Consider the following 25,402-nt stretch of genomic DNA (forward strand, 5'->3'; position numbering starts at 1 on the left):
ACATATAAAGTGAGGTCCAACCTACCATTTGGTACAATGTGCAATGGTGGGTGAGCGACTTGGCATTTGTAATAGAGCACAAAGATGCATGATAAACAGACTACAGTCTCTGTAAGACAGAGGAGGTTGCATGCATATACAACAAGTCAACATTTTTTTACCATTATTTAACTAGGCAAGTCAGTTAAGAACAAATTCTTATTTTCAATGACAGCCTAGGAACAGTGGGTTAACTGCCTTGTTCAGGGGCAGAACAACAGATTTTTACCTTGTCAGCTCAGGGATTCAATCTTGCAACCTTTCGGTTGCGAGTTCAACGCTCTAACCACTAGGCTACATGCCGCCCCAACCATAATCAATTACAGAGAGAAAAGTGGCCTGAACAAGCTTCTTTCTAGCCATAAGCGGGAAGCAAGCCTTAATATGAAAATAAAAACCCAATTTCAACTTAAACTTTGTCATAAGATTATCCACATGAACTTTAAAGGACAAATTGTCATCCAACCGAATACCTAGGTATTTGTCGGATGACACTTTTTCAATGGATAAGCCACCAGATGTGACAATGCTAACCTTCTCTGGCAGAGTGCTAGCTCTGGTAAATTGTTTGTACATTCAAGACCAGTTTGAGACCATAAAGGGAGGCCTGCAGTGACTGAAAATCAGTCTGGAGCTCCTCAACAGCCTGAACCAGAGAAGGAGCACATGAATACAGTTGAAGTCGGACGTTTACATACACCTTAGCCAAATACATTTAAACTCAGTTTTTCAATGAAATGTCAGAATAATAGTAGAGAGAGTGATTTATTTCAGCTTTTATAACTTTCATCACATTCCCAGTGGGTCAAAAGTTTACATACACTCAATTAGTATTTGGTAGGATTGCCTTTAAATTGTTTAACATGGGTCAAATGTTTTGGGTTGCCTTCCACAAGCTTCCCACAATCATTTGGGTGAATTTTGGCCCATTCCTCCTGACAGAGCTGGTGTAACCAAGTCAGGTTTGTAGGCCTCCTTGCTCGCACACACTTTTTCAGTTCTGCCCACAAATTGTCTATAGGGTTGAGGTCAGGATTTTGTGATGGCCTCTCCAATACCTTGACTTTGTTGTCCTTAAGCCATTTTGCCACAACTTTGGAAGTATGCTTGGGGTCACCCATTTGGAAGACCCATTTGCGACCAAGCTTTAACTTCCTGACTGATGTCTTGTGATGTTGCTTCAATATATCCACATAATTTTCTACCTCATGATGCCATCTATTTTGTGAAGTGCACCAATCCCTCCTGCAGCAAAGCACCCCCACAACATGATGCTGCCACCCCCATGCTTCACAGTTGGGATGGTGTTCTTCAGCTTGCAAGCATCCCCCTTTTTCCTCCAAACGTAACGATGGTCATTATGGCCAAACAGTTCTATTTTTGTTTCATCAGACCAGAGGACATTTCTCCAAAAAGTACAATCTTTGTCCCCATGTGCAGTTGCAAACCGTAGTCTGGCTTTTTTTATGGCAGTTTTGGAGCAGTGGCTTCTTCCTTTCTGAGCAGCCTTTCAGGTTATGTCGATATAGGACTCCTTTTACTGTGGATATAGATACTTTTGTATCTGTTTCAACCAGCATCTTTACAAGGTCCTTCGCGTTTGCTCTGGGATTGATTTGCACTTTTCGCACCAAAGTACATTCATCTCTAGGAGACAGAACACGTCTTCTTCCTGAGCAGTATGGCGGCTGTGTGGTCCCATAGTGTTTATACTTGCGTACTATTGTTTGTACAGATGAATGTGGCACCTTCAGGCGTTTGGAAATTGCTCCCAAGGATGAACCAGACTTGTGGAGGTCTACAATTTTTTTCTGGGGTCTTGGCTGATTTCATTTCCCCATGATGTCAAGCGAAGAGGCACTGAGTTTGAAGGTAGTCCTTGAAATACTCAAATGATGTCAATTAGCCTATCAGAAGCTTCTAAAGCCATGACATCATTTTCTGGAATTTTCCAAGCTGTTGAAAGGCACAGTCAATTTAGTGTATGTAAACTTCTGACCCACTGGAATTGTGATACAGTGAATTAATTATAAGTGAGATAATCTGTCTGTAAACAATTGTTGGAAAAATTACTTGTGTCATGCACAAAGTAGATATCCTAACCGACTAGCCAAAAGTATAGTTTGTTAACAAGAAATTTGTGGAGTGGTTGAAAAACAAGTTTTAATGACTCCAACCTAAGTGTATATAAACTTCCGACTTCAACTGTATGTGACTGTATCATCTGCATATAGATGTAACTTTGCTGGTTGCATCCCATTTCCCAATCATAAATAAAAATTGAGAACAACACAGGAGCTAGGGGCACACCTCTATTAATCTCAAGAAAGCTAGACTTGCAATTGTCAGTATATACACATTGTGTTCTGTCAGAAAGATAGTTCCTAAACAAATTTACTGCCCCTTCACTGAGACCAGTGTTTCTGAGTCTAGCTAGCAACAATTAATGGTCAACTGAATCAAAGGCCTTTGATGAATCCACAAACAGAGCAGCACAATGTTGCTTTTTATCAAGTGCCTTAATGATGTAATTTGCCACTGCCATAGCAATTAATACGTTTTTTAACTGTGACTTCACTAGGGATTCATATACTTTGGCCAGGATAGGGAGTTTAGAGATAGGACAATAGTTATTAGCAACTGAGGGATCTCCACCCTTTAGCAGTGGGAGGACATAAGCTGATTTCCAAATGCTGGAATTGGTCAAGATACTCAAGTTGAAAATGTGAGCCACAGGTTCAGAAATAATATAATAGATCATCTTTGCCAATACATTGCATCAGCAATCCAGGGTTTATATATACTGAACAAAAATATACACACAACATGCAACCATTTCAATGATTTTACTGAGTTACAGTTCATATAAGAAAATCAGTCAATTGAAATAAATTCATTAGGCCATAATCTATGGATTTAACATAACTGGGCAGGGGTGCAATGAGGCGACGCACAATTGGCCCATTGTCGTCCCGATTAGGGGAGGGTTTGGCCGGACGGGATGTCCTTGTCCCATCGTGCTCTAGCGACTCCTGTGGAGGGCTGGGTGACACGCTGACACGGTCTCCAGGTGTACGGTGTTTCCGGGATAAGCGTTGTGTCAAGAAGCAGTGCGGCTTGGCAGGGTTGTTTTTCGGAGGATGCATGGCTCTCGGCCTTCACCTCTTCCGAGTCCGTACGGGAGTTGCAGCAATGGGACAATACTGTAACTACCAATTGTATATGATGAAATTGGGGAGAAAAAGGGGGGAAAAATAATAAAACAGCTCTGGTGGACATTCCTGCAGTCAGCATGCCATTTGCATGCTCCTTCAAAACTTGAAACATCTGTAGCATTGTGTTGTGTGACAAAACTGCATATTTTAGAGTGGTCTTTTATTGTCCCCAGCACAAGGTGCACCTGTGTACATCTTCTTGATATGCCACCCTTGTCAGGTGGATGGATTGTCTTGGCAAAGGAGGATTTCCTCACTAACAGGGATGTAATCAAATGTGTGCAAAGAATTTGAGAGAAATAAGCTTTTTGTGCGTATGGAACATTTCTTGGATCTTTTATTTCAGCTCATGAAACATGGGACCAACACTTTACATGTTGTGTTTATATTTTTGATCAGTATACATCATTGATGCAAACTCTTAGTGGATCTAACAGCAAGAAGGAGGAACTGTGCCACTTGAGTGACGGTGCGGGCTTGGTGTGTGGAAAGCAACTGCAAGAGGAAAAATATAAATGAATGAAACTATAAAAATGGATGTTACACACGTCAACAAAAAATGTTTGCATAATTAAAAAAAAAATCTCATGCGAATTGAAATCGCACAAGTCAATATTGTGATTTCAATATGAATTTGATATATTGTGAAGCCCTACTCCTGACTCCACACCAGGAAAGTATCAATAATCCATATCATCCTGACTGTAACCCAGGACAGTATCAATAATCCATATCATCCTGACTGTAACCCAGGACAGTATCAATAATCCATATCATCCTGACTGTAACCCAGGACAGTATCAATAATCCATATCATCCTGACTGTAACCCAGGACAGTGTCAATAATCCCTATCATCCTGACTGTAACCCAGGACAGTATCAATAATCCATATCATCCTGACTGTAACCCAGGACAGTATCAATAATCCATATCATCCTGACTGTAACCCAGGACAGTATCAATAATCCATATCATCCTGACTGTAACCCAGGACAGTATCAATAATCCATATCATCCTGACTGTAACCCAGGACAGTATCAATAATCCATATCATCCTGACTGTAACCCAGGACAGTATCAATAATCCATATCATCCTGACTGTAACCCAGGACAGTATCAATAATCCATATCATTCTGACTATAACCCAGGACAGTATCAATAATTTAGATAAACTCAGATGAATCCTTACTATTTATATTCCTTGACACCTCGTAGATCCCCCAGAAGCCCTTGTCTCTGTGAGTCACATCTGATGCCAGATGTACTATTCAATAAGAGATCATAAAGTGCATACTGTAAAGGTACAAAGAACTACTGTATTGGAACTCAATGTTATTATGGAATACATAAACTGTCTGAAAAGGTAAATCACTTCCTAAACTACACAATTAAGTCAGTTCTTCCTGGGCTTACATTGGCCATATTTTATGAAAACAGCAGTACATGTACTTGAGGGGTGATTTCAATGTGGGCAGCCGTACTGGAAAAGCATGACACATTAGCCTCAGCGCACATCAACAGCAGAGCAGACACCAACTCACTGACGCCCACCCAACCAGCACTGTTTCAGGGTACGGGCAGAATCATTGAGGATTCATGTAGGCCTGGATGGAAGTAGTACAACTAAAAGGGATATTCTAAAAAGTGATGTTGACATTCTGTCGAAACATGGGAACATTTTGTCATGAGATTTTTGCCATGGAATGTTTGTCTATATGTTTGAAAAGTATGCTGCCAAGTGTCAAAAAGTAAGCTATAAAAACCACACACAGCAAGTTCCCAAGTGTTAAATTAACACTGAAAGTGTGGACCCGAATAGACACTGAACAGTGTTGAATTAGCACACTGCTTAGTGTAAAGCTTTATTTGCATATTTCCAAGACTGCCTTGACTTTTGAGTCCGGTTACTAACACTAACACTGGGGGTTATTTTACACTAACGAGTGTTAATTCAACACTTACAGCGTTAATTGTTATGAGTGTAGGGCCTGTGGTGGATGTTTAGTCTAGTCTGGTCTGGACAAGTCTGACAATAACACAATGGATGAATACCCCACAGAGCCAGATTATATTTCAAAGGTTTTACATTAATTCTAATGAAACATACATACGTATTATTCAACCAATGAGAGCCATGCAGGATGATTCCAATGTTTTAGCTACCAATCTCTCTGTCCCCCACTGTGTTTCCTTGCTTGATTTATCATGGCCCGCTGTGGGCTACTCAGCATAAGGACATGTTGTGTGTGTGTGTGTTTTATTGTTGCAACCCACAGCAGACACACGCCATAGTGCTCTGTAGTGCTCGGCTTGCCACAGTGTGTACTGATATACAGTATGTGTGCGATGAGTTCCATTTCATAGGCAGACAGACAGTCACCTTGGACAAAGGCATCAGTCTGGTTCATAAATATCGATATATACCATCTATTTACAGGTTGTCCAGGAGGATGACACCACTCTTTGTTGCCAAGTACTGTGTGATATTCACAGTGACATACAAGTTGAGAGAGCTTAAGAGAAAGAGAGAGCAACAGAGACAGAGAAAGAGGAGAGAAAGAGAGAGCGAGAGAGAGAGAGAGAGAGAGAAAGAGAGAGAGAGAGAGAGAAGGGAAGGTAAAATGTGGGAGGCCTGCCTGTAAGCTGTGAGGACCAGATGGCTTGGTGCTAGGCAATAACGCCACAGAGGTGAAGGGTTGGCTTATTCACATGAGAGGCACATAACCACAACCCACTACAGACAGGAGCGGAATGTGACCCCATTACTAAGAACAGAGAAGAAGAAGAACATTACGAGAAAAGGTTGTTTGGTCCATAAAGAGAAAGAACTCTAAGAATGCTGTTTGGTCTGAATAGAGAAAGTGACTACAGTTGAAACTTTTCCCTTCATTTCAGACCACTTCGGGCTGCTCACCCAAGCAGCAGACTAACCTAACGAACAGGGCAAAACATTTCCATTTGCTTTTTGACAGGTTGGAAATCAGACCTGTTTCTGTGAAGGATTTTCCTCCTCCTGAGAACACACCTGAAAGTCATGGTGCCCAGTAATTGCCTGTGCAGTCCTGCCTGTCTGTCTGTCTGTCTGTCTGTCAGTATGGCAGTGTAGCTGAAAGGACTAGCGACTAGAGAGACTAGAACAAATTTGGGCAATCTGTGTTAAAGTCATGGATGGCTGTGTCCCTTAACATACGCTGATAACACTGCATGCCTGACAAGGGACTCATTCCTCCTGGTGGCAGGGTGGTGGTGGGGGGTGGACTGGAAACTATATTCTTTGATGGAAATGGGCTTAGTCAGTTGTGCTCCAAACACAAAGGCACATGGAGCAGACAAAGGAACAGACCAGTCCAAAGTATGCTGCAAATCAGTCTCCCATCTAGGATAATACAGTAACTACAACTAATACTACCACTACTGCTACTACTATAGAGAACAGACTACTGAAGTATGCGCCAGAGCTACATAATCAGGGCCAAGAACAAGCCACTAGGAGAGTGTGCCATGTGCTGTGCATTTTAAAGCAAAATACTGTAAGTTTGCAATCCATGTTTTTTTTTAACTACCCGATTTGGGTAAATATTGGACAGAACACATGTTGGGTTATTTTTGACCCAGCCAGTGTAGTCACTTAGTTGGATTGTTGGGTTATTGATGCTGGGTTATTGATCGATGACCCACCGGGTCTGATCAGTAGACTGGAGGTGTGGCTTAGTAGCCGTGTTGCTTTCAAATAGTTATTTTGGGCCACCCGTGATAGTGAATGTAATTCCGGTTCATGTTCTTTTGTATTGTCATCACATGTTAAGGTTTAGCACTGACACTTTTGTAGGTTTTATGAGGCTTACACAAGAGTATGAGTTCCTCAAGTGCCTATGCATATCCCAATGTTGGGATAGTTATCACTTTGTTATAATGTTTAAATAATAGCAGTGTACAAACTAGGGTTGGGTGGAATCCAGATTTTCATAACGTCATACTGTTTCTGTACCATACCGGGGAATACGGTATTACCAAATGGCACACAAGGGAAGCAAATAATGTATTATTTTGATGCAACAGGAATTTTGATCCACGAGAGGATTGGATGTCTCTGGTGTAACCAAGAAGCTTGATCTTGATAGCAAGTTAGCAAACCAAACGCATAGCTGGAGCCCTGAGCTGGATATAATTTATTTGACACATCTTAGATTTCTTACAGCTATACTTAACATAATTATAAGCAGTGGTGTAGCACACACACCCACACCCCCCCAAAAAACTAACAAAAATAAATAAATACAATAAAAAAAATTTAAACAAATGATAAATTATTGTACAGGGTCTCCCAAGTGGCACAGCAGTCTAAGGTACTGCATCACAGTAGCTGGACAGAATTTCCTTGCCCCATTGCTCTCTAGTGACTCCTTGTGGCGGGCCAGGCACCTGCAAGCTGACCTCAGTCACCAGCTGGACGGTGTTTCCTCCAACACAATGGTGTAGCTAGCTTCCGGGTTAAGCAAGCAGTGAGTCAAGAAGCAGTGCGGCTTGGCAGGGTTGTGTTTTGGAGGACGCATGGCTCTTGACCTTTGCCTCTCCCGAGTCCGTAGGGGAGTTGCAGCAATGGGACAAGACTGTAACTATTAATTGGATATCATGAAAAAGGTATATATTTTTATATATATATATATATATATATAAAGGTACTACAAAATACTCTGGTATTGGGTATAAACGCTATATCGACCAAACTTAACATGATGAACAGGAATTACATTTACTCTCACAGGTGGCCAAAAATAACTATCTGAAAGCCAAAGCCCTACTAAGCCACGCCTCCAGACTTCAAAGAAAACAACCCGACTAAGTCACCCAACTGGCTGGGTCAAAATAACCCAATGTGTGTTCTGTCCACTATTTACCCAGCATTTTTCTGAATGTGGGTTGACCTTTTGCTGTGGACTGGCCGGCTTCCACCAACAATACAGGTGTGAGGAAGCGAGGCAAGCAAACGTACTGAGAATTACAAAGGCTTTTAAGAAGATGACAAGAACTCCGGGATAGCAGCAAAATAACAGAAGGTTAAGAAGACTATTTAAGTGCTGCCTTCTCCTGAGTCCTGACACTATTTATTTGCAGAGATGAACAGGAGTAACACTGTGTGCAAAGTGAACTAACAGAGTTACAGGAGATTAAACAGACAGCAAACTATTTAATGCATACACCACCACCAAATGCAAATGCTAGAAAAATTGTGGATAAAATAAAATAAACATTTGTGGTAAACATCAAATCCTTCCGGGATTATAGAAAATTCATGTTGGAGAATACCAGGAATTGACATAATCAGTTATCACACATAAATACCAATGGCATGCTGTGTCATATAATAAAATAGAACAGTGTATTATCTATCTCTATGTGCATTTTCCTCAGTATGGTAACAGGAGGGGCATAAGAGGGGCAACCAATCACTCACGCTGTGTGACATAATATAATACCCTACGCTTCATATTTTGTGTACTACAAAGACCCAATGGATTACAGACGATCACAGGTCACAGGTCACAGGCGATTTACTAGCACGCTAGCTGCATCACTACATCACGAAATGGAGGGAAAGACAGAATGGAGGTGGAAATTATTTTCAATATCATAACCATGCATTAGAAATGGACATGTTGATCCATACTGCTATTACGCATTCGGTATTAGGATTATTTAACTTCACAATTATCTCTGGGTGACTAATCCTAATCTGGCCTGGACCAATAAACTCACAGATAGCCTTTACAAAGCCTGGCTGTTAACCTACATGCCGGGCCATTTGTGCTATAATTTGAACCTTCCTGCAATCAGATTACATCTAATTTAACTGATTTGTATCCTCACTGACTGGACAGATTATCCCTAAAAAACAGCCAGGTTACAAGTGTTGTTCTGTGAGATCTGTGTAGTATTGCATGGCAAAAGGGTGTGTCTAGAGAGCTGATTGTGATGTGCGAGGTCAGCTGGGGTATGAGGTAGGAATATGTACTGTAGCTATAGGGTACTAGCCACAACATCTGTGGCTGCCCATCCGTCACACGTTGCACTTTGATTCAAAGCAGACAGCTAGACTGAAAAAGGGAAAATAATGCCTCATACAATATTAAACTCCAATCGTAACATTTAGAGTAAAACATAAAATGAAATATTCCAGGCTAGAGGGCTACAACAGAAGTAAAGATTATGTTCAGAGTCTGGCTGCAGTGATATCAGACCGATGTGATTTCTGTCAGGTCCAGAGAGGATGATGATGAACAGTGGAAAGAGGAAGGTGCCGTGAACCAGTCACAATTACGACAATTCTCTTTTATGTAGTGCAGGTATTCCCAAACTGGGGTACGCCAAATAAAAATGTGATTCACATTTTTCTTATATATACAGTTGAAGTCGGAAGTTTACATACACTTAGGTTGGGGTCATTAAAATTTGTTTTTAAATCTCTCCACAAATTTCTTGTTCACAAACTATAGTTTTGGCAAGTTGGTTAGGACATATACTTTGTGCATGACACAAGTAATTTTTCCAACAATTGTTTACAGACAGATTATTTCACTTATAATTAATTGTATCACAATTCCATTGGGTCAGAAGTTTACATACACTAAGTTGACTGTGCCTTTAAACAGCTTGGAAAATTCCAGAAAATTATGTCATGGCTTTAGAAGCTTGTGATAAGCTAATTGACATCATTTGAGTCAATTGGAGGTTTACCTCTGGATGTGTTTGAAGGCCTACCTTCAAACTCAGTGCCTCTTTGTTTGACATCATGTGAAAATCAAAAGAAATCAGCCAAGACCCCAGAAAAAAATTGTAGACCTCTACAAGTTTGGTTCATCCTTGGGAGCAATTTCCAAACGCCTTAATGTGCCACGTTCAGCTGTACAAACAAGTATACACCATGGGACCACGCAGCCATCATACCGCTCAGGAAGGAGACGAGTTCTGTCTCCTGGAGATGAACGTACTTTGGTGCGAAAAGTGAAAATCAATCCCAGAACAACAGCAAAGGACCTTGTGAAGATGCTGGTTGAAACAGGTACAAAAGTATCTATATCCACAGTAAAATAAGTCCTATATCGACATAACCTGGAAGGCCGCTCAGCAAGGAAGAAGCCACTGCTCCAAAACCACCATAAAAAAAGCCAGACTACGGATTGCAACTGCACATGGGGACAAAGATCGTACTTTTTGGAGAAATGTCCTCTGATCTGATGAAACAAAAATAGAACTGTTTGGCCATAATGACCATTGTTATGTTTGGAGGAAAAAGGGGGAAACTTGCAAGCTGAAGAACACCATCCCAACCGTGAAGCATGGGGGTGGCAGCATCATGTTGTGGGGGTGCAGGAGGGACTTGTGCACTTCGCAAAATAGATGACATCATGAGGTAGAAAATTATGTGGATATATTGAAGCAATATCTCAAGACATCAGTCAAGAAGTTAAATCTTGGTCGCAAATAAGTCTTTCAAATGGACAATGACCCCAAGCAAATGGACAATGACCCCAAATTGTGGCAAAATGGCTTAAGGACAACAAAGTCAAGGTATTGGAGAGACCATCACAAAGCCCTGACCTCAATCCTATAGAAAATGTGTTGGCAGAACTGAAAAAGCGTGTGCGAGCAAGGAGGCCTACAAACCTGACTCGGTTACATCAGCTCTGTCAGGTGGAATGGGCCAATATTCACCCACCTTATTGTGGGAAGCTTGTGGAAGGCAACCTGAAACATTTGACCCATGTTAAACAATTTAAAGGCAATGCTACCAAATACTAATTGAATGTATGTAAACTTCTGACCCACTGGGAATGTGATGAAAGATATAAAAGCTGAAATAAATCATTCTCTCTAGTGTTATTCTGAGATTTCACATTCTTAAACTAAAGTGGTGATCCTAACTGACATAAGACAAGGCATTTTTACTAGGATTAAAAGTTATGAATTGTGAAAAACTGAGTTTAAATGTATTTGGCTAAAGTGTATGTAAACTTCTGACTTCAACTGTATAAATACAAAATACAAAAATAAAAAATGTCTTCCCATTTTCAAACAGTACATTTATATTTTCCAACGGGGCTATACATTTTGGTGAGTTTTTTCCCCTCATCTGAGCAGCCTCATTTCACTGACAAAAATCAAATTAAACCATCTAGTGTTCAGAGAAATAATAACACAATGTCAAATACAGGTAGCTTAGTCAAATAATTAATATCCAATCACATTAACCGTTACTCTCTCGTGGGAAACCTTCAGTCTTGCGCAGACGTTTAGAAAACGAAATATGACAATTTGAAAAATAAGCCATGGGAGTTTTTTGAGCGAGAATAAAGACGCATTTCGAGTAGTAAGACATGTATAAAAGCAACAGATACCATTAATAAGAAGGGGCTAGAAGTGTCTTATATGGTGAGCTACCGAGTGGCTAGGACAGTCAAGCCCCATACTATTGTGGAGGACTTAATTCTTCCTGCTGCCGCGGATATGGCTGGGACTATGCTGGGGGAAAAGGCCAAAAAAAACTATACAGACAATGTCTCAATCAAACAGCACTGTTTCATGATGCATCAGTGACATGGCAGGAGATGTTTTGAAACAATTACAGCTTCGCATATAAGCCAGTGAATTACATGCATTACAGCTGGATGAGTTAACAGATGTGGCGGGCCTGGCACAGCTCCTGGTATTTGTCCGTTACGTTTATCGGGGGTCAATTAAGGAAGACATCCTCTTCTGCAAACCACTGTAAACCACAACAACATGAGAGGGTATTTTTTAAGTACTGGACAGTTTTGTGACATCAAATGGACTTTGGTGGTCAAGATGTGTTGGTATCTGTACTGATGGAGCAAAAGCCATGACAGGGAGACATAGTGGAGTGGTAACGCGCGTGCAAGTATTTGCTCCCGACGCCACTTGGATACACTGCAGCATCCACTGAGAGGCTCTTGCTGCCAAGGGAATTCCTGACAGCTTGAAAGATGTTTTGGTCAGTACAGTGAAAATGGTTAACTTTGTTAAAGCAAGGCCCCTGAACTCTCGTGTATTTTCTGCATTATGCAATGATATGGGTAGCAACCATGTACCGCTGGTTATCAAGGGGCAAAGTACTGACACGTCTTTTTGAATTGAGAGACGAGCTTAAAGTTTTCTTTACTGACCATCATTTTCACTTGTCTGATCACTTGCATGATGAGTTTCTCCCACGACTGGCCTATCTGGGTGATGTTTTTTCTTACCTGAATGATCTGAATCTAGGATTACAGGGACTCTCCCCAACTATAGTCAATGTGCGGGACAAATGTAAGGCTATGATCAAGAAGTTGGAGCTCTTTTCTGTCTGCATTAACAAGGACAACACACAGGTCTTTCCATCATTGTATGATTTTTGTGTGCAAATTAACTCAAGCTTACGGACAATGTCAAATGTGATATAGCGAAGCACCTGAGTGAGCTGGGTGTGCAATTACGCAGGTACTTTCCCCGAAATAAACAACTGGATTCGTTATCCCTTTCATGCCGTGCCTCCAATCTGAACAAGAGAGCCTCATCAAAATTGCAACAAGCGGTTCTGTGAAAATTGTATTTAATCAGAAGCCACTGGCAGATTTCTGGGTAGGGATGCGCTCAGAGTTTTTTGCAACCACTTACTGTACCTATGTGAGAGTGGATTCTCGGCCCTCACTAGCATGAAAACTAAATACAAGCACAGACTGTGTGTGGAAAATTATTTCAGACTGAGACTCTCCAATTCAAGCCAACATTGCAGAGTTATGTGCATCCTTTCAAGCACACCCTTCTCATTAACCTGTGGTGAGTTATTCACCAATTTTGATGAACAAATAAGGTTTTATATGTAAGATGGCTAAATAAAGAGCAAAATTATTGATTTTTATTATATTATTATTTGTGCCCTGGTCCTATAAGAGCTTGTGACAAAAACTCACACTCATTCTTATGTTTAATAAATGTATCGTATAGTGTGTGTGTGGCAGGCTTACAATGATGGCAAAAAACAACATTTGAGAGTCCGCTAACACTGGTGCTAGAGGGGGTACGCAGCTGGAGGTTGGATGTTTGAAGGGGTATGGGACTATACAAAGTTTGGAAACCACTGATCTAGTGGAATCACAAATAATTTAACAGCAGCGCACTTCAGCTAATGGAAGTATTCATGATCCTTGTAATGTTACTCCCAGACAGCAACACGTACCTGAGGCTGAGGGACGGGAAAGTAAGGAGGGCAAGTTAGAGGAAGTAGAACGAGGACTCAACTCTGTGCTAACCTCTGTGGTCCACCTGCCATATGGGACTATGGCTACATCCCAAATGGCACCATATTCTCTTTATAGTGCACTAGTTTTGACCAGGGCCCTCTGCACTATATAGGGAATAGGGTGCCATTTGGGACACAACCTACAGTATGTTCAACTCTATTTAAAACCCTCTGTGGTACACTTGTATGCTACACTCCATTTAATGTTCCTATTAAAAGGCCTTTTCTATTGACCCGGTTCAAAAGCAGTGCAGATGTCAGGGACTGACCGTGGACATGTTCTATTCGCAGTGGTTGTATAAGACGTCCGTGTGAATGTGAGTGTTTGGCCTACTGAATGCAGCCGACCCTCTCTCAGTTTCTCGGTCAGTATCAGGATATGGTTAACGTGGTGTGTTTCCTATTACGTCAGCGGAGTGTGTGTCCTGCGTGGCACTGTGGTGTCAGTGTTGAAAGGATTAGAGGTGCTGTAATGTTTCCCAGCTGTCACTGAGCCATTCTCTCTCTCTCTCTCTCTTTCTCTCTCTCTTGCTCTCTCTCTCTCTCTTGCGCTCTCTCTCTCGCTCTCTCTCTCGCACTCTCTCTCGCTCTCTCTCGCTCTCTCTCTCTCTCTCAATACAAATCATTCTACACATAACTTAATGTTGCTTCCTTGCCGATTTTCACTTCTCCCATATTTTTCACAGGTTTGATAGAGTGAAAATCTTCAAACTGATTCTTGCAATGTTTTGCATTTTTTTACCCGATTTGACTCAATCACTCTTTATTGAAATCCATACGAAAAGAAGGCGCTGATGCTACAACAACTAGGTTAATTGAAAATAAGATGCTGATGCTACAACAACTAGGGTAATGTTAATTGAAAATAAGATGCTGATGCTACAACAACTAGGGTAATGTTAATTGAAAAGAAGGTGCTGATGCTACAACAACTAGGGTAATGTTAATTGAAAAGAAGGTGCTGATGCTACAACAACTAGGGTAATGTTAATTGAAAAGAAGGTGCTGATGCTACAACAACTAGGGTAATGTTAATTGAAAAGAAGGTGCTGATGCTACAACAACTAGGGTAATGTTAATTGAAAAGAAGGTGCTGATGCTACAACAACTAGGGTAATGTTAATTGAAAATAAGATGCTGATGCTACAACAACTAGGGTAATGTTAATTGAAAAGAAGGTGCTGATGCTACAACAACTAAGGGAATATTGAGCGGAAAAGTGATTAAGGACTCAAATGTGAGAGAAAAAGATGACATGAGTTATTATTTTCCCAGTCAGTGTCAGGCAGCATGTCTGCTTTGAATCAAGGTGTGGCAGTACAGTCACAACTGTCTGTGGGCAATTTGAATTGAGGTGAAAAGTGATTAAGTACCTTCTGAAGTTCAAAAATCAAATGTAAAAAAAATACAACCGCATCATTGTCAGTGGTAACTAAGATTCAACAGATCATCTCACTGAAACTCTGATGTCAAGAATTCCCTGAATAATTAAAACACATATATATTTAACCAGGTTCACTCCTGCATGAGTAAGCTAAAACACTAAAGGATTCACTCAACTCAGAACCCACAAGAAAAGCTGTTTTCCCTGTAAACCACATTGACAGTTAGTAGGTTGAGGAATAGTATGTCAGTCTCTCGTCTAGAACCCTGGAGATAGTAAAAGGACCAGAAAAAGATATCAGGAACCAGAAAAAGATATCAACAGAGGAAAAGGTGGTAAAGTTAATCAAATAATACAAAGGTTCAACTGAGGTTATAGCCCACTGGGCACTAACATCAGTTTAACGTCTAGTTTTGATGTACATTTTGACCGGGAGACCCATGAGGCTGCGCACAATTGGTCAAGCGTCGTCTGGGTTAGGGGAGGGTTTGGCTGGCCGGGATCTCTTTGTCCCATCGCGCTCTAGCGACTCCTGTGGCGGGCCGGGTGCATGCAAGCTGACTCCAGTCGTCAGTTGTACAGTGTTTCCTCCGACACATTGGTGTGGCTGGCTTCCGGGTTAAGCAAGCCGTGTGTCAAGAAGCAGTGCGGCTTGGCAGGGTTGTGTTTCGGAGGACGCATGGCTCTTGACGTTTGCATACTAAAACTCCTGTGATAAATAAATACATGTAAAACTGAAAATGTATCAGCTGTTGCATTTTGAAGTTAGAAACACACTCCTGATTGGATCAGTATCCAGCTCTGGCTGTGTGTGTAGTTGACAGGCTTTTTCTTAACCTGTGGTTTAATGAAAGTTCTGGTACTGAGCGTCTGCTTGGCCTGCCAAGAGTGCCAGGTGGGTGGGATTTGCACTTTTGCAATATTCTATTGGTTTCAATGCACCAGGCAAGATCAATCAAACACCAGCTTAAGTATTTGAAATTATTCCAAGCAGTATATGAACCCAGTTTTACTTGGACATACAGACCAGTGTCTGGCAGGGACCACACTCTGGCTCCACATTACAGCCTTGGGAACAAGAGGATGTTACAGACTGCGTCTGTTCAGTCAGTGGCTACAGTAGCAATGTAGCACCCACTCAGAGAGAGAAAGCAAAATGGGTACGGGTCTATTTTTCAAAATACAGCTTATTTTAACTTCTCATCCAGGATACAGTGCATTCGTAAAGTATTCAGACCCCTTGACTTTTTCCCAAATTTTATTACGTTACAGCCTTATTCTAAAATGGATTAAATAAGTAAAATTCTGCATCAATCTACACACAATAGCCAATAATAACAAAGTGAAAAAGGTCTTAGAAATATTAGCAAATTTATAAAACACAAAAAACTGAAATACCTTATTTACATAAGTATTCAGACCCTTTGCTATGAGACTCAAAATTGAGCTCAGGTGCAACTTGTTTCCATTGATCATCCTTGAGATGTTTCTACAACTTGATTGGAGTCCACCTGTGGTAAATTCAATTTATTGGACATGATTTGGAAAGGCACCCACCTGTCTATATAAGGTCCCACAGTTGACAGTGCATGTCAGAGCAAAAACCAAGCCATGAGGGTGAAGGAATTGTCCGTAGAGCTCTGAGACAGAATTGTGTCGAAGCACTGATCTGGGAAATGGTACCAAAACATTTCTGCAGCATTGAAGGTCCCCAAGAACACAATGGCCTCCATCGTTCTTAAATGGAAGAAGTGTGGAACCACCAAGACTCTTCCTAGAGCTGGCCACCCGGCCAAACTGAGCAATCGGGGGAGAAGTGCCTTGGTCAGGGAGGTGACCAAGAACCCGATGGTCACTCTGACAAAGCACCAGAGTTCCTCTGTGGAGATGGGAGAACCTTCCAGAAGGACTGGACAACCATCTCTGCAGCACTCCACCCATCAGGCCTTTATGATAGAGTGGCCAGATGGACAGTAAAAAGGCACATGACAGCCCGCTTGGAGTTTGCCAAAAGTCACCTAAAGGGCTCTCAGACCATGAGAAACAAGATTCTCTGGTCTGATGAAACCAAGATTGAACTCTTTAGCCTGAATGCCAAGTGTCACGTCTTGAGGAAACTTGGCACCATGCCTACAGTGAAGCATGGTGGTGGCAGCATCATGCTGCGGCAATGTTTTTCAGAGGCAGGGACTAGGAGACTAGTCAGGAGAAAGATGAATGGAGCAAAGTACAGATAGATCCTTGATGAAAACCTGCTCCAGAGCGCTCAGGACCTCAGACTGGGGTGAAGGTTCCCCTTCCAACAGGACAATGACCCGAAGCACACAGCCAAGACAATGCAGGAGTGACTTCTGGACAATTCTATGAATGTCCTTGAGTGGCCCAGCCAGAGCCCGGACTTGAACCCGATTGAACATCTCTGGAGAGACCTGAAAATATATGTGCAGCGGCTCTACCCATCCAACCTGACAAAACCTGAGAGGATCTGCAGAGAAAAATGGGAGAAACTCCCCAAATACAGGTGTGCCAAGCTTGTAGCGTCATACCCAAGAAGACTTGAGGCTGTAATCGCTGCCATGTGCTTCAACAAAGTACTGATTAAGGGTCTGAATACTTAAGTCAATGTGATATTTCAGTTTTTTATTTTTAATAAATGTGCCAACATTTCAAAAACCTGTTTTTGCTTTGTCATTATGGGGTATTGTGTGTAGATTGATGAGGTAAAAAAACATCAATTTTAGAATAAGGCTGTAACGTAACAAAATGTGGAAGAAGTGAAGGGGTCTGAATGCTTTCCGAATGCACTGCATGTGCTGTTAGTGGTTCTGGCATGTCTCAGTAGATGCTTGTTATGTTACGGCCTTGCCTCCTAGACCTGTATTCACAATGAGTCTCAGAGTAGGGGGTGCTAATCTAGGATCAGTTTTGTCTTTTAAATCATAATGAATAAGAGTGGGGACCTGATTCTATACTGTACATCAACACTCCTACTCTGAGACAGGCCCTCATCTTTTCTGCTTCCTGCTGTGCTGTTTTTACTATGTGTTCATTCTACTGGTAGCGTGACCATATTTGAGGTATTGCATATCGTTCCATAATAGTGTAGAGTCAAGAAACTCATGACACATAAATTAGACGTCATGTACTGAAACGCAAAGTTACATCCCCTGACGATCTGTATTGCCTTTGCAATGAGTACACATCTTAATGTTTTAGATTAGAAGCTGTAGAATATGAACTTTAATTCCTGACAAGAAGAAAATGTCCAAATGAGCATATATCCTGCCAGCCCGTGGCAGTGTACTAGCTGTGCCATGCTGGGTCAGGGGTTAGCATTAGCATTTTGAGAAAGAGACAAACAAACAACAGAGAAATAAGACATGCATAAAGAGAGCTTAGTTAGAGGATGTCATGCCAGTGAACCACACAGTATTGTGGCCAATGAGACAACCTGACAAGACCAGAGGCAGGGGAGCAATTAAAAGGCCATTTGAAAGAAAGAACCGTAGGGTGAAATAAGCTGTTTAAGTCAGAGGTGAAATGGAAGTAGTAACGAAAACAAACATGCAAGAAGAAAATAAAAAGTTATGTGTAATACTGTGTGGTTCAGTTAATAAGAGCAAGCTCCTAGCAACACCAGGGTTATGGGTTCAATTCCCTCTGGGGTCACATATAAAATATATATGCACCTGTGGTACTGTAAGTTGCTTGGGATAAAAGCATCAGCTAAATGGCATATCAAAGTATGTAGCATGGATTTCACACATCAAATCTTTATTGGATGTTCTCAGGCAGACAGTGTTCCTTTTCACTTTCTGTTTCTCCTGAAATAGGACCTAACGCCCTAGTCCTGTCAGGAACGACACTGTATGATTCATTACCCCTTTAGAAAGAAAGAAGAACTCTACTTCTTTCTTCTCTTCTTTTCCTCTACCTTCCAGCCTTGTCCTTCCCTCCATCCTGCTATACTGAACAAAAATATAAATGCAACATGCAACAATTTTAAAGATTTTAACAGAGTTACAGTTTATATGAGGAAATCAGTCAATTGAAGTCACATAATTAGGCCCTAATCTATGTAGTTCACATGACTGGGAATACAGATATGCATCTGTTAGTTACAGATACCTTAAAAGAAATGGGCCTCACAATGGGCCTCAGGATCTGTCATTGTATTTCTGTGCATTCAAATTGCCATCGATAAAATGTAATTGTGTTAGTTGACCATAGCTTATGCCTGCCCATACCATACTCCACCATCACCATGGGGCACTCTGTTTACAACGATAACATCAGTGAACCGCTGTGGCATTGGGTTGTGTGACAAAACTGCACATTTTAGAGTGATCTAGAGTGCACCTTTATAATGATCATGATGTTTAACCAGCTTCTTGATATGCCACACCTGTCAGGTGGATGGATTATCTTGCCAGAGGCGAAATACTCACTAACAGAGATGTAAAAAAACATGTGTGCACAACATTTGAGAAAAATAAGCTTTTTGTGAGTATGGAACATTTCTGGGATCTTTAATTTCAGCTCATAAAACATGGGACCAACACTTTACATGCTGCATTTATATTTTTGTTAAGTGTAATTACTTAGACCAGCTGACCTTCCCTCCATCTTTCTCTCCATCCCTCCATCCTAGGCTATATCCCAATTGGCACCCTATTCACTATATAGGTATATATTAGATAGGGAATGGGGTGCCATTTGGGATGCAGACTCAGTCTCCTGGTTATCATTTGTTAAACTCCGTAGAGACGTGCTGTAGAGGCGGGGTGGCAATGTATTGGTTTCTGCCCCATTCCTGACCACTTTACGAGAGGCAGCCCCTGGGCTCAGCTTCACCAGGAGTAAAAATAGGCCTAAATATGAAATGTGAATATATTTGCTGCATTCACAGATGGAAAGAAAAAAGAGAGTGAGAGAGATAGAGAGAGAGGTGTGTGTGTAAACATATTTTATATTCAAACCAACCAACAATTCATATACTTCGTCAACAGTTTGTATAATTATGTAACCTTGACCAGAAAACATCTAACAGTTAGCTCATGGAAGTAATGTACTGTTTGTAATGTACCAAATGCATTGATTAGAGTCAGCATCACTCATACATATCATACCTAGAAAGTGGGTGTGAAACAGTAGTTTTGTGCTCCTAGACAAGGCTCATCATATCATTGTCAACAGTGTCAATCTCATTGCTTCCAATACACTGAGAATGATTACAACCACAGCTACAGGAGAGAACAGGTGGAGGGCTGAAGAGGATATACAGTGCTGTGTCCCATAAGGCTCTGGTAAAAAAGTAGTGCACTATATAGGGCAGGCCTGGACAACTCCCGTCCGGGCAGGCCTGGACAACTCCAGTCCTCAGGGCCCTGATTGGTGTCACACTTTTTCCCAGCCCCAGCTAACACACCTGACTCCAACAATCAACTAATCATGATCTTCAGTTAAAAATGCAATTAGTTTAAATCAGGTGTGTTTGCTAGGGATGGGGGAAAAGTGTTACCCCCGAGGACTGGAATTGCCCAGGCCTGATATAGGGAATAGGGTTCCATTTGGGATCCAACTGTTTTTCAGTATCTTATAGATCACCTTCACACTGAGAGGGAGGCTCTATAAATCATACCAGACAGAATGGGACTAATTACAGTCTGCACCCTATTCCCTATATAGTGCACTAAAAGCAAACGCTAAAAAGCATTTGAAAGATTTCAACTATAATTTTCACCCAGGTCTGCCAGTCAAAGCCATCTCATCTCACTGCACAGCAGCAGCAGTCAAACAACAGGGACAGGGATAGGGATAGGGACAGGGATATGGACAGGGATAGGGACAGGGATAGGGACAGGGACAGGGATAGGGACAGGGATAGGGACAGGGATAGGGACAGGGATAGGGATAGGGACAGGGATAGGGATAGGGACAGGGACAGGGACAGGGACAGGGACAGGGACAGGGATAGGGACAGGGATAGGGACAGGGATAGGGACAGGGACAGGGATAGGGACAGGGACAGGGATAGGGACAGGGGCAGGGATAGGGACAGGGACAGGGATAGGGACAGGGACAGGGACAGGGACAGGGATAGGGACAGGGACAGGGATAGGGACAGGGATCACATATGCCTATCCTATCCTAAGAGTTTGCACAGTAGCAAAGTGTGCAGTAATAATAGCTGTTGACTTTATTATAGATGGCGATTAAAGCCCCAATCCTGAGTTTGTGTTTCAGCCCAACGACAGCCCCGCACCACTTGATTTGGAATTGAGGAATGGTGCTGGGGATAATAGGAGTTATAGATACAAGGAGTGTCAATCCATGAGATTGGCATGATAGTTTGCAACTGAATAAAGCCAGTCCATTTTGTTACAATGAAAACAACCATTCCCTCTCTCTGTCTCTCTCTGTCTCCCCACACACACGCACGCACGCAGGCACACACACACACACACCTTTCATTGCCCCACCCACTCAATAAAATCTCTCTGTACTCCATTGGTGTCGTCAATAAGCAACCATGACAAAACAATGTGCTCCTCCTCAACCTGCCTGCCAAGAGTGATGGTTGGCAGCCGGGCAGACAGGTGGCAGAACAACACGCTCAGAACATGCCAGGTCACCAGGCCACAGATAGATCAGGTCCTAATCAGTATGTCAATGCAAAATACACACCACACACACAGGCATACACAAGCACACATACACATAAAAACACACACACATACACGCACCCACAGATACTCCATAAACGGTATATAAAAAATGGTTGTGACTTGGTATTTTGGTATTTTATTAGGATCCCCATTAGCTGTTGCAAAAGCAGCAGCTACTCTTCCTGGGGTCCACACAAAACATGAAACATATTTCAGAATGACATAATACAGAACATCATTAGACAAGAACTGCTCAAGGACAGAACTAAATCACTTTTTTTTCATTCTATCCTGCAATAAAACGTGTATAGAAAATGATTTGTCAATGTCAAACAAGGTTATAAAAGTGAATATAGCTATTGGTGATTGCTGCAGTCTCATCCACTTATTCTAACATTTTCAAACAGCATTCTGGGCACTGTAGGCAAAACAGTTCTTCCACTGAAGCAAAACACATAGCCTAACAGACAACAAAACCCATGACCTTACGTCGGAATAATGGATTTGTATAAAGGAATGTAGCCCATTGATTGACAACATTATCACTAGGCTACACAAAACGAAACCGTTAGCCTATCAGTCTTCGCAGACAGTCTTCTATCTCACGCATTGCCTACAATCAAGGTGGACTGACCTGCGCCAAACGGTCACTGTAGCTGTAGAAACTAAAACTTAATAATTAGATGGAGAGATTTATTTTTATTTGATTTCCTTCTTTTTTGGAATAAATGCATGTCCTATTTAGCCACCAAGGAAATGATATACTTGACACGAAGCCATCGATGTATTTCCTAACAGGTGGCACGTGTGCAAGAGCCGAGACAAATGTAAGAAATAACCTCTACTGGTTTAATAACACGTGTATTACAGGTCCGCAGAATATAAACTATGCACTACGATGCTCAGTTAACATAACTTGGTCGCATATCACAGAGCCGACAAGCGCGCTTTCAAATTCTAATGACAAAGAATAAAGAAACGATTTTATTGCAATCTAAAACGTCCAGATAACTTTTACCTAAGAAAATAGATTCCAAAACTAGACTAATCTTAGCGTAAATTAAAGCAAAATGTCCCTTATATATTCTTTTAGTGAAAAGTGAAGAAACATTTTTTTACTGGTTGCCGTATTAGTGGAAATAGAAATATTAAACTTCCCATTGACTCCATCTATTTACCTTGCACATTTTCGTTGTAAAATACAAGGAAATCCGATCGAATGCATTTCATAATGAATCACGTCTTGCAGTTTATTGACTTACCTGTGGTTAGGCTTGGGTGTCAGGAAAGTAAAACGGTCTCCGTTCTGTTCTTGCTGCTTGCCGGCCGGTTATTCCAAATGCCTTCTCCACTGACTCGCGCTCCAAATATTTGACAGCGAGGAGCGGAGTAGTATTCTGCCAGCAGCACAAACAATGACGTTATTTCATATGGTAATAAGAAAACTTTCAAAATAAAAGCCCGCATTTCAAAACATTGCAATATGGATAACTCATTCAAATGATATTGAATTTGACTCTATGGCCACTTTTATTATGCCAACAAGAAAATACAATAAAAGATGTATGAAAACAAATCAAAATATGGTTTAAAAAAGATTAAAGTGTATTAAGACCAATAATGAACAAAGACAAGGTATGTACTGGTATGGTGTGAATATTGGGCTATAGAGATAACTGTTGTACTTGTATCAGCTAAAGTGGGGTGGAAAATAGTCAGTAGGGTCTCTACGAACCAAATATGTTTAGTTTTGGAGGGGCACTGTATCGTACATACCCAGCAGCACTTAGTTCTCCACCCCTTCCATAGCCTCCAATGCAATACACTGTAATAGACTGTACATGGGATGCTAAGTGGCTTACAGAGAGAAAAATGTTCTACCTGTCTCAGTGGGGTGGGAAATACTCAGTAGGGTCTCTACTAACCAAATATGGTACGTTTTGGAGGGGGACTGTGTTATAGATATATGTATTTAGTCCTGCGTTTTATATTAATTCCAAAACAATACATTCATGTACTGTTGTTGTGTTGAATATGAGTTGTTTTGCTTACCCTGTTTGCTTCCAGTGTGAAATGAAATGTAAACAAAGGCAGACACAATGTAAACGATGATGGACTGGCATACCTGTTAAAGACCTAGATTAACCTAATGGGGATGGTAATGAGGGCACCTTTACACATTTAAATCAGCCCAAGGACCACCTTGACCTGTGCCAAAAAATCAGGTCAATCACTTGGCCAGACAAATAAAATATATTTTAGATAGCATCCTAGTAAAATCATGTTGCTATAGGTTTATATCACCCTAATTATGCATAGCCTTCCAATAATTTTCCTAAATCCACCTTGGACGCAATCAATCATCCACCTCTGGCCTGCTCGCCTCCCTACCTCTGAGGAAGCACAGTTCCCGCTCAGCCCAGTCAAAACTGTTCGCTGCTCTGGCACCCCAATGGTGGAACAAGCTCCCTCACGACGCCAGGACAGCGGAGTCAATCACCACCTTCCGGAGACACCTGAAACCCCACCTCTTTAAGGAATACCTGGAATAGGACAAGTAATCCTTCTAACCCCCCCCCCCAAAAGATCTAGATGCACTATTGTAAAGTGGTTGTTCCACTGGATATCATAAGGTGAATGCACCAATTTGTAAGTCGCTCTGGATAAGAGCGTCTGCTAAATGACTTAAATGTAAATGTAAGGTTGGCCTCCTGAACTTGGGTTTTGGACTGATTCATGGATCATAGCCCATCTCTCCAAATTGTAATTTGTGAGAAAATACAAGTGATTATTAGAAACTTCAATGTTTAGCATTCAACTTCCACACATAAAAGGCACTCTTGACATTCTTTTCAAGCAAATATTACAAAGGTAGAAGCACCACACACATGCAGTAAATGTGCAGCAATCAATCAATCACATTTATTTATAAAGCCCATTTTACATCAGCAGATGTCACAAAGTGCTTATCCAGAAACCCAGCCTAAACCACCAAACAGCAAGCAATGCAGGTGTAGAATCAGCAGTACTTAGTAGACAAAGAATTTGGAACAACACTCCAGATATTCTTATACTTTATGATTCTCATGTAAGGTCACCACTGTAATACGAAACCCTGTATGCCCATCTCGCTTTATTGATCTTCCAGCATTTGGCAAAGAGCAGTTGACCTACAGATTGAGTAATCAGTAATCTCAGTAATCTGTCATTCAGGGATAACCACCAAAAAAGGACACTGCTGGGCACAGTTTATATTTGACTCTCTTAAGATTATCTCTATGGAGATTATCTCTATAGAATCTACAAACATTGAGGACACAGCAACAGCTATATATTTTTTTATGAATTATGTAATGAGGGAGGGCCTTTACAGAATCTCTGATAATACTGCTTGACGAACATTTCATTCCAAAATAATGGGCATTAATATGGAGTTGGTGCCCCCTTTGCTGCTATAACAGCCTCCACTCTTCTGGGAAGGCTTTCCACTAGATGTTGAACATTTCTGCGGGAACTCCATTCAGCCACAAGAGCATTAGTGATGTCGGGCACTGATGTTGGGCAATTAGTCCTGGTTCGCAGTCGGCGTTCCAATTCATCCCAAAGGTGTTTGATGGAGTTGAGGTGAGGGCTCTGTGCAAGCTAGTCAAGTTCTTTCACACCGATCTCGACAAACCATTTCTGTATAATGGACCTTGCTTTGTGCATGGGGCATGTCATGCTGAAACAGGAAAGGGCCTTCCCCAAACTGTTGACACAAAGTTGGAAGCACAGAATTGTCTAGAATGTCATTG

The 25,402-nt window shown here is 41.4% G+C and overlaps 1 protein-coding gene across 1 annotated transcript in view; it reads right to left on the reverse strand.

Moving 5' to 3' along the window:
* Nucleotides 1-22,942, reverse strand: part of znf385b (zinc finger protein 385B) — a 167,209-nt gene extending 144,267 nt beyond the window's left edge. The window contains exon 1 of the mRNA XM_029702506.1: nt 22,871-22,942. The gene's annotated coding sequence lies outside the window, so the exon portion shown is untranslated. The remainder of the gene's footprint in view (nt 1-22,870) is intronic.
* Between the last annotated feature and the right edge of the window lie 2,460 nt (nt 22,943-25,402).

The sequence above is a fragment of the Salmo trutta genome, chromosome 20, assembly GCF_901001165.1.
Source record: "Salmo trutta chromosome 20, fSalTru1.1, whole genome shotgun sequence".
Classification (NCBI taxonomy): domain Eukaryota; kingdom Metazoa; phylum Chordata; class Actinopteri; order Salmoniformes; family Salmonidae; genus Salmo; species Salmo trutta.